Genomic DNA, 7,631 nt, shown 5'->3' with positions numbered 1-7,631 from the left:
TTTCGCAGGCAGGGATTAGCCTTCTCGGCGAGGTCAACCGGATTGTGACTACAGTTGATATCCAGAGGAGTTGTGTTGCTAAGATTGCGGGGTTCGAGTTGCTGACTTGAAGCCGGATCGGTGTGTCGCATTCCGACAAAAATGAGTTTTCCTTCACCAGACGGAAGATCGGGCACCCCCGTTCATATCAAGTGGTAATCAGAGACTCAGGTATTACCGTCAGGCTTACCCTTGTTTAGTTTGTTCTATCGTCCTATAACTCCAGAAAATTGCCATACAAAAAAAATATATTCCGCTGTCCTAGAACCCTTGTTGGCCTTTGCAATTTCGTTTTTAGACTCGCTTTGTTCAGTTTGTGTCCGTGGTCGAGTCGTGTTGCTGGTTTAGGGTTTGTCTTCGTCATGGTTCAACCGCACTGTTGCTGTGTTTTTGTTTCCGCCACTATCCCATCCACCATTACCCAGATCCCAAGTCGTTCCATCCCATTACTCGACTTGCCCTCGCTAGCCGCCTTGCGTGAACTCTCGCCGCGCCAGCCCTAGATAGGTTGCGAGCCGCCTTGTGCCTTCCGCCTTGCACCGCAGCCCCCCTTGGATTCATCTGGCGATTACCCATTGCGCATACCAGGGAGAATTTGTGCCCTAGCTGCTGATCTATCTGCCGGGTTGTGTCTTCGAAAAAACATAACTTGAGAAACCTTCCATAAAACAGGCATAACTTTTCGCTTTGCCGGTCAGACTGATCTCAAAAAATTCAAAAAAAATCAGGAAGATAATTAAAAAATTCAGTTTGTGTCCAGCACGCTTTTCGGCATACCTATTTGATTTTCTGTAGACCACATCTGATCTCTGTTTCAGGTGAAACTTGGTGTGGTTCCTATTCTGGTGTTGCTTGTACTGAGAAAAATATCAAAAAAATCATTGCAAAAAGAAAATCAAAATCAACTAGGCTTTGCACTAGTGCCTTTTTGGCATTGCTAGTACAATATTTACGGTACTGCCATTCTAATTGTTCTGTGAGTTTCTTCCATTGTTATTTGTTCCAACTTGTTGTGCTACACGTAGGACACGTCTTAGCCAGCAATTGTGACTTGTACTTTGGATATTTATTGAACTTTGCTCATCTGCATTCGATTTTGTTCCACATACACATACATATTGTGCCTATCCTACAGCTCCATATACATACACTTCATCTCAGTGCAGCGAAGGACCCTTGCAATCTTGGTACCCTCTTTTCACAGGTTTTTCACCATCCACCGGTTGTACCATCCCACTGCTTGTGTTGGTAAGAACTTAGTAAGAACTTGGTAAGACGCATGTGAGGGTGTGATTCCACCAACAAACCCACCTAGTTCATAGGGTCTTTTTGTTTCACTAACCATGCCGGACGACAGGCCTGTTTTGTCTAGTGAATTGCAGGCCATGATGGACGAACTCAAGGAGTTTTTCGCTAAGGAGATAAATAAGGTGGCGCAAGACGTCCAAGGGGCCAATCATACGATTGAGGGGGTGAACAAACGCCTCTCTACACTGACGGACAGGGTTCAACATCTTGAAGTCAACCCTTCCAAGAGCAAAGACGACGATGATGACTGGCTAGAGGATGATGATGACATCATTTTTGGGTCTGATGGCGAGCCTGATATGGCTAAGACTCGTGCGGAGAAGGTTCGTCGTCAACGTCTTCGCAAGAATAAAACAGGTATGGGAGGAACCAAACATCAGCGCACTACAGGTAATGATGATCCTTATGCCAAAGTCAAATTTACCATGCCTTCTTTCCATGGTCGTTATGATGCAGAGGAATACTTAGTTGTGAGATGACTGTTGAACAAAAATTTGCTTCCCATCTTGTTCCTGACCAACATAGGGTTAGACAAGCCACTAGTGAATTTAAAGATTTTGCTATAATCTGGTGGCAAGAATGTGCTCAATTAAATATACAACCTGGTTCATGGGACGTGCTTAAGATAGCAATGCGTGATCGTTTTGTTCCTGCATCTTATAAACGTGATATGCGTAAGAAATTACAACGTTTAGATCAGGGTGATATGTCTGTTTAGGAGTATTACGCAGAGCTTCAAAAGGGCATGGTTCGATGTGGTGTAGTTGAGGATGCTGAGGATAAAGTGTGTCATTTTTATGGTGGTTTGAAATGTGAAATTCAGGACATTGTTGACTATAAATCTTTTACTACCACCAACCAGTTGTTCCAGCTTGCTATGCTTGCAGAAAAAGAATTGCAGGGACGACAACAACAGCAGCCTCAGAGCAGGAGCACCTCCAACAGATCCTACATGCCCAAATCTTTTACTCCCAAAGGATCTTCCACGGCGGTGTCACCAGCTCCAGCAACCACGCCCGCCGATGGTAAGTCTCGTGTGCAGGAACAGACCAAGAGTGCTTCACCAGCAGCGCGCTCTTCTTCTGGCATTCAGTGCCATCGTTGTCAGGGCTTTGGCCATGTGATTCGAGAATGCCCAAGTAAGTGGACATACATTGCCACTGCTGATGGTGGCTACGTCAGTACTTCGGATGCTGAGGACGACACTGAAGATGTCCCACCTTCTAATGAGGGTCTTTCATTGAGTGCGGGTGATGCGGGCTCTTAGCGGATTTGTATTGTCCACTGTGTCCTCAGTACACAATTGGGACAGGCAGACAAGATGCAACGCCATAATTTGTTCCAGATTTTATTTGTGATCCACGATCGGCGTGCACGTGTAATCATTGATGGAGGCAGCTGCAACAACCTAGTTAGTGCTGATTTGGTCCAGAAGTTGGGTTTAGCCACACGTCCTCATAAACATCCTTACCATGTTCAGTGGCTAAACGACTCGGGTAAGGTTAAGGTAAATCAAACTACACGGGTGCATTTTTCTCTTGGTCCATATTCTGATTATGCAGATTGTGATGTGGTACCCATGGACGCATGTTCGCTTTTGTTGGGTCGTCCATGGGAATTTGATAATGATGCTGTCCACCATGGTAGAAGTAACACATACACACTTATGTATAAGGGCCAGAAAATCACTTTGCACCCAATGACCCCTGCTGAAATTGTACAAGCTGATAAAGAACGACTTGCTTCACCTGATGTTGCTGCCCCAGTTGCAACCCGGCCGCTATTAAATTGAAAACTCATAATATGCTTGTAACCAAATCTGATCTATATGATATGGATGTTTCTACTGTGTGCTATGCTTTGATATGTAAGGATGCTTTATGTCCTATTCGTGATATAGCTAGCACTTTGCCTCCTGCGGTCGCTGACATTTTGCAGGCGTATGACGATGTGTTTCCAAATGAGCTCCCACCAGGGTTGCCACCTTTGAGAGGTATTGAGCACCAAATTGATTTGATTCCGGGAGCGTCTTTGCCCAACCGAGCAGCTTATAGGACCAATCCCGAGGAGACTAAAGAGATTCAGCGACAAGTCCAAGAGCTTTTGGACCGCGGGTATGTGCGTGAGAGCCTTAGTCCTTGTTCTGTACCTGTGCTTTTGGTTCCTAAGAAAGATGGTACATGGCGCATGTGTGTAGATTGTAGAGCCATTAACAACATAACTATTCGATACCGTCATCCTATACCTCGGTTAGATGATATGCTTGATGAGTTAAGTGGCGCTATAATTTTTACAAAGATTGATTTGCGTAGTGGATACCACCAGATTCGCATGAAGTTGGGTGATGAATGGAAAACTGCTTTTAAGACAAAATTTGGTTTATATGAGTGGTTAGTGATGCCTTTTGGTTTAACTAATGCACCTAGCACTTTCATGCGTTTGATGAATGAGGTTTTACGTGCTTTCGTTGGTAAATTTGTGGTGGTTTATTTTGATGATATCTTGATATATAGCAAGTCACATGAGGAACATTTGGATCATCTACGTGCTGTTTTTGACGCCTTGAGAGCGGCGAGCTTGTATGCTAACCTTGAGAAGTGCATTTTTTGCACCGATCGAGTTGCTTTTCTTGGCTATGTTGTGACTCCTCAGGGCATTGAAGTGGATGGTGCAAAGATTGATGCCATTAGGAGCTGGCCTACTCCTCAGACTATTACACAGGTGCGAAGTTTTCTTGGTCTTGCAGGGTTCTATCGGTGTTTTGTGAGAGATTTCAGCACCATTGCTGCCCCACTACATGAGTTGACGAAGAAAGGTGTTTCTTTCCATTGGGGCCCAGCACAAGATAAAGCTTTTGATACTTTGAAAGCGCGGCTTACATCGGCGCCTTTGCTGCAACTTCCTGACTTTGGTAAGACTTTTGAGCTTGAATGTGATGCCAGTGGCGTTGGCATTGGTGGCTTGTTGATGCAAGGTGGTAAACCTGTTGCTTATTTTAGTGAGAAATTGAATGGGCCTACTCTGAATTATTCCACGTATGATAAAGAATTTTATGCTCTTGTTCGTTCTCTAGAGACGTGGCAACATTATTTATGGCCTAAGGAATTCATTATTCATTCTGATCATGAATCACTTAAGTACCTTCGCATGCAAAATAAACTGAACCGTAGACATGCCAAGTGGGTTGAATTTATTGAATCTTTTCCATACATCATTAAACACAAGAAAGGGAAAGATAATGTTATTGCTGATGCCTTGTCTCGTCGTTACACCATGTTGTCTCAACTGGATTGTCGCATTTTTGGACTTGAGTCGATTAAGGGACGGTATGAACTTGATACTGCTTTTAAAGATGTGATCCTGCATTGTAAAGAGGGTCGTGCTTGGAATAAATATGTGCTGAATGATGGGTATTTGTTTAGAGCTAACCGCCTATGCATTCCAGTTGGATCCATTCGTCTTCTCTTGTTGCAGGAAGCACATGGTGGAGGTTTGATGGACCACTTTGGGGCCACAAAGATGTTGGATGTGTTGGCCAACCATTTCTTTTGGCCACAGATGAGGCGAGATGTTCAGAGGTTCGTGAGTCGCTGCACTACATGTCAAAAGGCTAAGTCACACTTGAATCCACATGGTTTGTATATGCCTCTTCCTGTTCCTTCTATTCCTTGGTCAGATATTTCTATGGATTTTGTGTTAGGATTGCCTAGGACTAAGAGGGGGAGAGATAGCGTTTTTGTTGTGGTGGATCGGTTTTGTAAAATGGCACATTTTATACCATGTCATAAAAGTGATGATGCTGTTCATATTGCTGACCTCTTTTTCCAAGAGATTGTACGCTTGCATGGTATGCCTTCTACTATTGTTTCAGATCGTGATGCGAAGTTTTTGAGTCACTTCTGGCGTACTTTGTGGAACAAGTTGGGTACAAAATTGTTATTTTTCTACCACTTGTCATCCGCAAACTGATGGACAAACGGAGGTGGTGAACCGTACCTTGGGGACCATGTTGAGGGCTGTTTTAAAGAAGAATTTGAAGATGTGGGAAGAATGTTTGCCTCATGTGGAGTTTGCATACAATAGAGCAACACATTCTACCACCAAGGTAAGTCCTTTTCAGGTAGTGTATGGTTTTAACCCCCGCGCTCCTATTGATATTTTACCTTTGCCTACTAGTGAGCGAATTCATAGTGAGGCTAAAGAACGTGCTGAATTTATATTGAAAATACATGAAACAACTAAGCAAAATATTGAAAAGATGACTGAAAAATATACAGTTGCTGGTAGCAAAGGTAAGAAAGAATTAAAGCTTGAACCGGGTGATCTTGTTTGGTTGCACTTGAGAAAAGAACGTTTTCCAGATTTGAGGAAGTCTAAGTTAATGCCAAGAGCTGATGGTCCATTCAAAATATTTAAGAAAATTAATGATAATGCATACAAACTTGAGTTGCCTCCCGAGTTTGGGGTTAGTCCCACCTTTAACATTTCAGATTTGAAACCTTACTTGGGAGAAGAGGATGTGCTTAAGTCAAGGACGACTCCGATTCAAGAGGGGGAGGATGATGAGGACATCACTCCTATGGATATACAAGAGGTTCCTTCGCTGGACATTCAAACCATTCAAGCTCCAATCACAAGAGCTCGGGCGCGACAATTAAATTTAGAGGTGAGCTCGCTCCTAAGCGTTTCTGTTAATAATTGTGAGAACGGTTTGCTACCTAATTTTTACAATATGATTAGGAACCAAGAAGAGGTCCAGGGAACACATGGAGAGGAGCATGGAGGTGTGGAGGAACAGCAAGGGCCGCCAAGCCACATGGAGACCCAATCCAATTTAACTTTGAGTCCACCTCGGAGTCCAGGAGCAGCCTGATGTAAATTGGACGCCCAGGCCACATCCGATGTCCGAATTCGATGATCCACATATGGACGGAAAGATAATTTCATGGAGCTTCTATTGGCGTTGGTTTCTGGTCCAAACTCCTTCTGAGTCGTCGGAAATTGTCTGAGGAAGTTGGCGTCCAGATTCTGTTCCGGTGCTGCGACATCGTATTTTGGCCTTTGGGCCGTGTATCTTTGTTGAGCCCATTAGGGGAGAATTCCGGGGGAAGCCACGCCACTATTCCCTATATTTCAGTAGCCGCCACCCTCATTAGGGTTCGGGTTTTGCTTTAGATCAATCTGTCTTTGAACAGTCGCCGTCTTTCGGTTTGTAGAACCCCAACTTTCGAGCTTAATCAATCATCTGCAGTTGTCACTTTAATTTGAGTGCTACGTTTCTTTCGAGTTCTTGCTTGTGTTCTTCGTTTCGCAGGCAGGGATTAGCCTTCTCGGCGAGGTCAACCGGATTGTGACTACGGTTGATATCCAGAGGAGTTGTGTTGCTAAGATTGCGGGGTTCGAGTTGCTAACTTGAAGCCGGATCGGTGTGTCGCATTCCGACCAAAACGAGTTTTCCTTCACCTGACGGAAGATCGGGCACCCCCGTTCATATCAAAGGGTTTCATCCTGGTCGACGGCAAGATCTATCGGCGAGGCGCTCGGTCAGGGGTTCTCATGAAGTGCGTCACAAAGGAAGATGGTTACGACATACTGCGAGAGATCCACGATGGCGACTGCGGCAACCATGCGGCTTCAAGAATGCTGGTGGGGAAAGCATACAGAGCCGGTTTCTGGTGGCCCACCGCAGTGACCGACGCGGAGGATCTCGTGCGCAGGTGTCAAAATTGTCAATTCTTCGGCAAACAGACGCATGTTCCAGCTCACGGCCTCAACACTATACCGCCATCCTGGCCTTTTGCCTGTTGGAGTCTTGACATGATCGGGCCCTTCACGACGGCGCCAGGCAGTTTCACCCATGTTCTAGTGGCTATCGACAAGTTTACTAAGTGGATCAAGTACAAGCCGATAGCCAAGCTCACGCCAGATCGGGTCGTCGACTTCATTTCAGATATTTTGCATCGTTTCGGCTTCCCCAACACCATCATCACGGACTTGGGATCAAACTTCACGGCGAACTAGTTCTGGGAGTTCTGCGAGAATGCTTGCATCGAAGTTAAATATGTCTCAGTCGCACACCCAAGGGCCAATGGACAAGTCGAAAGAGCGAACTGCTTGATAATTGACGGCCTCAAGAAGAGACTTTATGATGAAAATAGCAAGAAGGGAGGCAAATGGGTGCATGAGCTGCCACATGTCGTCTGGGGGCTTCGGACTCAGCCGTCCAAAGCCACAGGACAAACACCTTTCTTCCTTGTATATGGATCTGAAGCTATTCTACCAGC

The 7,631-nt window shown here is 45.0% G+C and overlaps 1 pseudogene; it reads left to right on the top strand.

Moving 5' to 3' along the window:
- The first annotated feature begins 1,382 nt into the window (after positions 1 to 1,382).
- LOC112885446 overlaps positions 1,383 to 7,631 on the top strand; it is a 143,830-nt pseudogene continuing 137,581 nt past the window's right edge.

Source organism: Panicum hallii, chromosome 3, assembly GCF_002211085.1.
Source record: "Panicum hallii strain FIL2 chromosome 3, PHallii_v3.1, whole genome shotgun sequence".
Taxonomy (NCBI): Eukaryota; Viridiplantae; Streptophyta; class Magnoliopsida; order Poales; family Poaceae; genus Panicum; species Panicum hallii.
This window is presented reverse-complemented; position numbering and strand designations above follow the sequence as displayed.